The 7,458-nt window shown below is 42.7% G+C and overlaps 1 long non-coding RNA gene across 2 annotated transcripts; it reads right to left on the bottom strand.

Moving 5' to 3' along the window:
• Nucleotides 1–2,801: 2,801 nt before the first annotated feature.
• Nucleotides 2,802–7,219, bottom strand: LOC309380774. Of its 2 annotated transcripts, none has more exons than XR_014173130.1 (3): nucleotides 7,097–7,219; nucleotides 2,937–2,987; nucleotides 2,802–2,854 (listed from the first exon to the last, which is right to left on the bottom strand). It is a non-coding gene; the product is annotated as an uncharacterized lncRNA (long non-coding RNA). The 2 variants fall into 2 exon arrangements; XR_014173131.1 differs by lacking the exon at nucleotides 7,097–7,219 and adding an exon at nucleotides 5,488–5,530.
• Between the last annotated feature and the right edge of the window lie 239 nt (nucleotides 7,220–7,458).

Here is a 7,458-nt window from a genome sequence, read left to right as displayed (position 1 = left end):
TTTTCCAGGGTTTCTTCTCTTCTCATGAGGTGGCCAAAGTATTGGAGCCTCAGCTTCACAATCTGTCCTTCCAGTGAGCACTCAGGGCTGACTTCCTTAAGAATGGAGAGGTTTGATCTTCTTGCAGTCCATGGGACTCTCAATAGTCTCCTCCAGCACCATAATTCAAAAGCATCAATTCTTCGGCGACCAGCCTTCTTTATGGTCCAGCTCTCACTTCCATACATCACTACTGGGAAAACCATAGCTTTTACTATACGAACCTTTGTTGGCAAGGTGATGTCTCTACTTTTCAAGATGCTGTCTAGGCCTGTCATTGCCCTTCTACCAAGAAGCAGGCGTTTTTTAATTTCGTGGCTGCTGTCACCATCTGCAGTGATCATGGAGCCCAAGAAAGTAAAATCTCTCACTGCCTTCCATTTCTTCCCCTTCTATTTGCCAGGAGGTGATGGCACCAGTGGCCATGATCTTCGTTTTTTAATGTTTTTTTATGCTTTATGTTTTATAAAGCAATATACGCATGCCAATACACATCGGCAAGGAGACTCACAAAGGGCCCTTTCTCTCGCTCTTGCTCTCTCTTTCCTTTTCCTGTGAGCACTCAAGTCAGATAAACTAAGGGCTCACCCACACTTTCCCCTGGGGAAACCGGCTCTTTACTGCTCAGTCGGAGCATACGTCCACCAGGTTTTCTGCAGATGGAAGTTTGCTCCAATTCCATGGTAAAGAGCAGGTTTTCCCAGGGCAAATGGAAAACCGCTCAGACTTGTGCTTAAGACAAGCGAAGGGTGGACAAGCCCACAGGAGGTGGTGGTGGTTGTTAATTAATTAATTACCCACCCCTCAACTCTAAGCTACCAGAGTGGGTTACAACAATTAAAGCACCATGATCAAAACAGTTTTAAACAACTTACAGTCACAGAAATAGGGTGCTCATTGAAATATACATCTCAGTTGTCAAAAGCCATAATGGGAGGCCTACATACACCTCAGACCAGGTGTTGCACAATCTGAAATCCCTACCCTGGCTTCCTGCCTGCTCCCTGATCCTGCACAAGCTTATTTTCCTTACCACGAAAACCCTTGCTGCCCTTTTCTCTCTGATCTTACACCTGCATTTTTCATTTATTCTGCTGTAGCACCTTTCACTGTCTAAAGGTCTTCGGCTGCCTTGAAACAACTCTATCCTTTCTCTCTTGTTGCCACTTAGGCATGGAGCTGCTTCCCAGAATATCTGTGTCTCCTGCTTGCTTTAAATCTCTCCTCAAAGCCCACAATTTCCATGATGCCATTGCAACCTTCATGCCCTACTGCAGGGACAGGGAATCTGTAGCCCTCCAGATATTGTTGGACGGAGACCACAGGTTCCCTAACCCTGCTCTAGCATTAGTAAATCTAAACACACAATTGCAACAAAAAGAGATTCTTCCATTCTCTATCTATTTCACACCCTTTCTTCTTTTGGCTCTCTTTAGTCTGTTTTCTACATTGAAGAGCACTTGGGGGCAGATGGCATTCTTTGTAAATTGCCATATACGCTGCTGTTGGTGCTGCTGCTGTTGATAACAGTCTGAAGGTTCATGGGGCCACCACTAAGCAGGTCATTCCTGGATGAGTAACTGCTAGGGAGCCACATGTACACTACCTTGGGCAGCGCAGTCTTTAGCATATGCACCGCAGGGGTGCAAAGATCCGCTCAGCACCCCCCAAATTTAGTTTAGCCCCCAAATTAACTTTTATTATGATGCAATAGTTAATTTCGCGTGCATGGCACCGTTGTGAATGACAAGCACCGCTGGCACGGTGCGTCTTTGGTAAATGAGTGCACAAAGCCAAAAGTCCTTTAGTGAAACAGTAGGTATACATTTCGATAATACCTAGGTATATACCGTATTTTTCAGCCCATAGGGCGCACCTAGCTTTTTGGGGGGGAAATAAAGGGGGAAAATTTTTTCCCCAGGTTCGAGGCTGGGGCGGGGGAAGCCTGAGCTTCCCCCGACCCCAGCCTCCAGAACAGGCAGCTCTCCACAAGCCGTGGGAGAGCTGTGCGACTTCGCGCAGCCCTCCCACAGCTTCCAGAGTGCTGTGCGAAGCCCGAAGCCTGGGGGCACTGAGCTCAGCACGCCCACAGGCTTTGAGGTGCAGGAAGCTCTCCACAAGCCGTGGGAGAGCTGCGTGACTTCGCACAGCCCTCCCACAGTTTGCAGAGAGCTGCGCGAAGCCCGAAGCCTGGGGGGCACTGAGCTCAGCATGCCCCCAGGCTTTGGGGTGCAGGCAGTTCTCCACAAGCTGTGGGAGAGCTGTGCGAAGCCTGAAGCCTGGGGGGCGCTGAGCTCAGCGCGCCCCCAGGCTTTGAGGTGCAGGAAGCTCTCCATAAGCCGTGGGAGAGCTGCGCAAAGTCACTGAGCTCTCCCACGGCTTGTGGACAGCTTCCTGAAGCCTGAAGAGCGAGAGGGGTCAGCGAAAGCCTGCATTCGCCCCATAGGACGCACACACATTTCCCCTTCATTTTTGGAGGGGAAAAAGTGCATCCTATAGGGCGAAAAATACGGTATGTATTTTGTTTTTCTAGCTTGATCAAAATTGTTTATTATTTCATAACAGGTAGCTTAGGCGGCTTCAGCGGTGGGTGCCTGGCACCCCCCAGAATTTGGCGCCCAGGTGCCCCGCACCCCTTGCACCCCCAGGTAACGACGGCCCTGACCCTGGGTTTCCTAATGGAAGAAAGAAGGGTTATAAAAATAAGAAAACTAATAACAGTAATTAGTGCTTTTCTTCTAGAAAAAAGGTGCCGGTACTCACCATGAAGTTGTTACAGTAAGTTTTAGCCACACTTTTAACCACTGCTTTTCTTCTAGGGGGAAAAAGATGTCAGTACTGCGTACCCTTGAATACCCCCAGAAAAAAAGCACCGATAGTAATTTAAATTGCTGCACCTCTCCAAATCCACAAATGCAGGTGACAAATTCAATTTTCTCCCTCTGAACCTGCACATATTAAAGTTTTTTTATTATTAATTTTATTGAGTACAAATTAGGAAAAAAATACAAATATACAAAAAAAAGGAAAGTACATGTAACCAAGAGAAAATTAGAAAACATTTTACCTCTTCTCATATTTACAATTATTTACACCTCTACAAAACAATATTCACAATTATTTACACCTCTACAAAACAATATTCACAATAAAGAAAAGAAACGAAAGGTAAAATATAAAAGAAAAGAAGAAGAAGAAGATAAAGAAAAACAAGAAATAAGACACAAGATTATTCTAAACACAACCAGATTTTAGTAGCCGAGCCCTGGTTTTGTAAGTAATCATTTAAACACTCCCATTGCTTCATGACCATAGTTTTAGGTTTTCTCCTTATTAAATCTGTCAATTTTGCTAGCTCCAGGTACTCGCAAAGTTTCCCCAGCCATTCTCTTTTTGTTGGAATGCTATCCTTTTTCCAATAGCTAGCAATCAAAACTCTTGCCGCTGTTGTCGTGTATAAGAATATGTTAGTTTTATCCTTTGGGATATCTTTATCAAGAATTTCTAGTAGATATGCCTCTGCCTTTTTATTGTGTGATGCCCTTATCAATTTTTTTATCTCGTCATGGATCATGTCCCAAAAAGTTTTGATCTGCACATATTAAAGTTATGCAATCTAGAATCAGGAGCCTAATGGGATTCCTAATGCAGGAATCTCTTCAAATTGGGTTTACACCTTGCAGGCTGTTATAATGAACTTCTTGGTTCCCTGATGGAGCTAATATGCACAGTCCTCTTTGCAAACAACACTGAAGCTACAGTCTATGTACTTTCTGATTCTCTCTCTTTCTTTTTTTTTTTTTAGAATAATATTTATTAAAGTTTTAAAGATTACAAAAAGAAAAAAATAGAAAACACCATATTAAACAAAAACAAAACAACACATCACAATAAGGAAAAAGGAAAAAAAGGAAAAAGAAAAAGAAGAAAACAGAAAAATACAAACAATTAAAAAAACACAGCGAATCTTCCCATAACTTTTCTTTCATTTGCTTGTTTCCTTGACCTCCTCACACCTCCCTTTTTTGTATTCTAGTTCGGTTAGCTATTTCAGCAAATCCTTTTCATCTTTTCCAATTTTTGTCCTGTAATTTATCTTAATGTAATGTAACTTTACTTTCCCTCCTTTCACCAATTAACAGTCTGTTTTTTCTTAATCCTTTATAACATTTCTGCTAAAACCACATAACTTCATTCCAACATCCTTCTAACATTCCTGAATTTTACAATGTTTCTGTAAATAAACTTTCAATTTCTTCCAATCTTCTTCCACCGACTCTTCTCCCTGGTCTCGGATTCTTCCAGTCATTTCCGCCAGTTCCATGTAGTCCATCACTTTCATCTGCCTGTACTTTCTGATTCTCTACAAATGCATAGAAATGCACGGATTGTTCTGTTGCTGGTCAATGGCTGTTTTGCACTTGTTCCTTCATTACTCTGCTCTTCCCCATTTCTGTATCAATTTGCTATTTAAACAACAACAACTGCCTGAAAATTCACATTGGTTTTGTATACATTTCTTCACAAAACAGACACATTTTAATATACATTTTTGTTCAATCAAGATAAAGTTTGGGGAGAGATTTCATTCAGTCTGCATTTAGAAGTGACGGTGACCTGACCCGATTTCTATTTCCTAAAATAACATGCCAGGCAGAAGGCCTTCTTGGTAGTGGCGCCCGCCCTGTGGAACGCCCTCCCATCAGATGACAAGGAAATAAACAACTATCTGGCTTTTAGAAGACATCTGAAGGCAGCCCTGTTTAGGGAAGTTTTTAATGTCTGATGTTTTATTGCATTTTTAATATTTTGTTGGAAGCTGCCCAGAGTGGCTGGGGAAACCCAGCCAGATGGGCGGGATACAAATAAATCTATTATTATTATTATTATTATTATTATTATTATTATTATCATCATCATCATCATCATCATCATCATCATTACATCCGGATTGGAAGGCAAATTTGGTCTTGATTCTATTTCAGCCCCCTGTTGCATATTCCCTTTTTGCATACAGAACACTACCCTTCTCAGGCACTAAAGTGTCTTACCATCCAGACTGTAGCCTAGCTGGAGGTCAACGGTCTTCTTCTTCTTTGGCTATCATTCGTAGCTGAGTAAGATTGTCTTCCATGAAAGGTCAACAGTAATGGGACTAACAGAGACGTTCCATTGTTCTGGGGAGGAAATCCCTTGCAGCGAGAGTACAACTAATTATTTTTGATCCGGGTAGCATAGCATTTTCCTTTAATCAGATCTTGTAGGACTACCTCACAAAGGCTAAAATGCAGTGTTCATGGGTCTAAATGAACAAGTCTTAAGAAATTAAGTTAATCCGAGCTTTTGTTTACTTATCCATTCAATCACATAGTTTCAAATGAGGGGCTCTCTGACCATCCAAAATGCCTTGGCTTTTTTGCACAATGAAAAACCCTTGTATGAACTTACTCTAGAAAAAGCAGTAGAGGGAGCTGTTGTCATGCACTCAGAAAAGGTTTTGTCTTCTTTTAATTCCCCATCTGAAGCGGAATTAGCAAATGCCTCTCTTTTTTTGCAGTGATAAACTATTCTTAGAAATCCTTTAGGTCCGATACTTGGAATCATCATAATCATCATCACTGCGACAATTTAGATTTCTATTTTTCTATGGCATTAGTCATTTCCAGTTGAGACTTACTGTTCCGTATGAGAAATAATCTATAAAAGTGAAACTGTTGCATATTACTACGACTACCACTATTACTACTAATAATAAGAATAATAATATAAAACAGAGAACAGAGGAAGAAACATAAACTGTACTATTCAGCTGATTTAAAATATTTCAGCTAGCACAGTGGACCATCATTCATGGCATCATTCACTGGGGGGAAATGTTAACCCATTTAAAAAAATGTAACCCATTAAAAAAAGTGAACCCATTAGAAAATTAATATTCTAAATTGTTTTAGCAAGTTAGTTTTTAAAAAACCACCCTACCCCAAATACATGAAAAGCTAAAGTTAGGTTTGTAATATTAAACATTTGAAGCGGTGATGGGGGGTAATCTATGGTCCTCCAGAAATTTTTTGACTCTCATTAGAGGCCAGCAGGGGTGCCAACTTGTCCCCATGACCGTGGGTGACCGTTTTGAGGATAATGTCCATTCTAGCAGGCCATTAGCACGGGTTCCGGACAGTCCATGTGGCAAGAGAGGAAAAAGGCAGAAGGTCGGGAGCTCAGGAGAAAGAGTGCTGGTGCTGTTCCACCTGGTATCTGCTGCTAGAAGGAACAGAGGTGGGGTTTCTCCGGGAAAGGATTCCCCTTCTTCCAGTTAGGAAGGCAGGATGGTATTCAGCTAAACTTTACTCAGAGTGGATTTATTGCAATTAATAGGCCTTAGTCATGGTCATTCATTTCAACAGGTTAGCTCTGAGTAAAGTTTAGTTGAACATCAGCCAGAGGAAGCTCCTGAGCCAGATCACTGGTCCATCTAACTCAGTATGGGCTACACTGATGGGCAACAGCTCTCCAGAATTTCAGATGGGGTTCTCTTCCAGCCCTACCAGGAGAAGCTGGGGACTGAACATGAGATCTTTCACATGCAAAGCAGTTGCATTGTCATTGATGTATGACCCTTCTTAGTCGTTTCAGAACAGATCGTTAGGAGATGTACTGGCCTGTTGTATACTTGAGAGTAACCACATCAAGAGAGGGATGCAGGTGGTGCTGTGGGTTAAACCACAGAGCCTAGGACTTGCTGATCAGAAGATCGGCAGTTCGAATCCCCGTGATGGGTTATCCCTGCTCCTGCCAATCTAGCAGTTCAAAAGCACGTCAAAGTGCAAGTAGATAAATAGGTACCGCTCCAGCGGAAAGGTAAATGGCATTTCCATGCACTGCTCTGGTTTGCCAGAAGTGGCTTAGTCATGCTGGCCACATGACCTGGAAGCTGTACGCCCATTCCCTTGGCCAATAAAGCGAGATGAACTCCACAACCCCAGAGTCGTCCGGGACTGGACCTAATGGTCAGGGGTCCCTTTACCTTTTTAACCCCATCAAACGTTGTGGAACATACTTTTGAGTAGGATTTTACTCTGAGGTAGTCATGATGAAAACTGAAACAAGGCAGTCCTTATTCTGGGTTAATTAATCCAGAACTTTTCTTTTCTCTCTGGCTCTGCCCGTCATCAGTCCTGGCTCTGCTCACTTCTGGTATGGGATCATATGATCCGCTATGGAACGCAGGCCTTGACAGAAGAAAGGTTGTTAACCCCTGTTTAAAAGAGCACTGTAATGAGCATTGTGAGTGTTTGCAGGAGCCAGGCCCTGAGTGCTGTGAGGATTTGCAGGGACCAGGCTCTGGTCATGCTTGCCTTGGGGGAATTAGGTATAGGCTGGCAGGCGTGGTCAGATGAAGTGATGTTGTGCCCCTGGAGG

Source organism: Podarcis melisellensis (assembly GCF_964234715.1).
Source record: "Podarcis melisellensis genome assembly, chromosome: 11".
Taxonomy (NCBI): domain Eukaryota; kingdom Metazoa; phylum Chordata; class Lepidosauria; order Squamata; family Lacertidae; genus Podarcis; species Podarcis melisellensis.
Note: the sequence above shows the minus strand (reverse complement) of the source record. Positions and strands in the feature narration are given on the sequence as shown.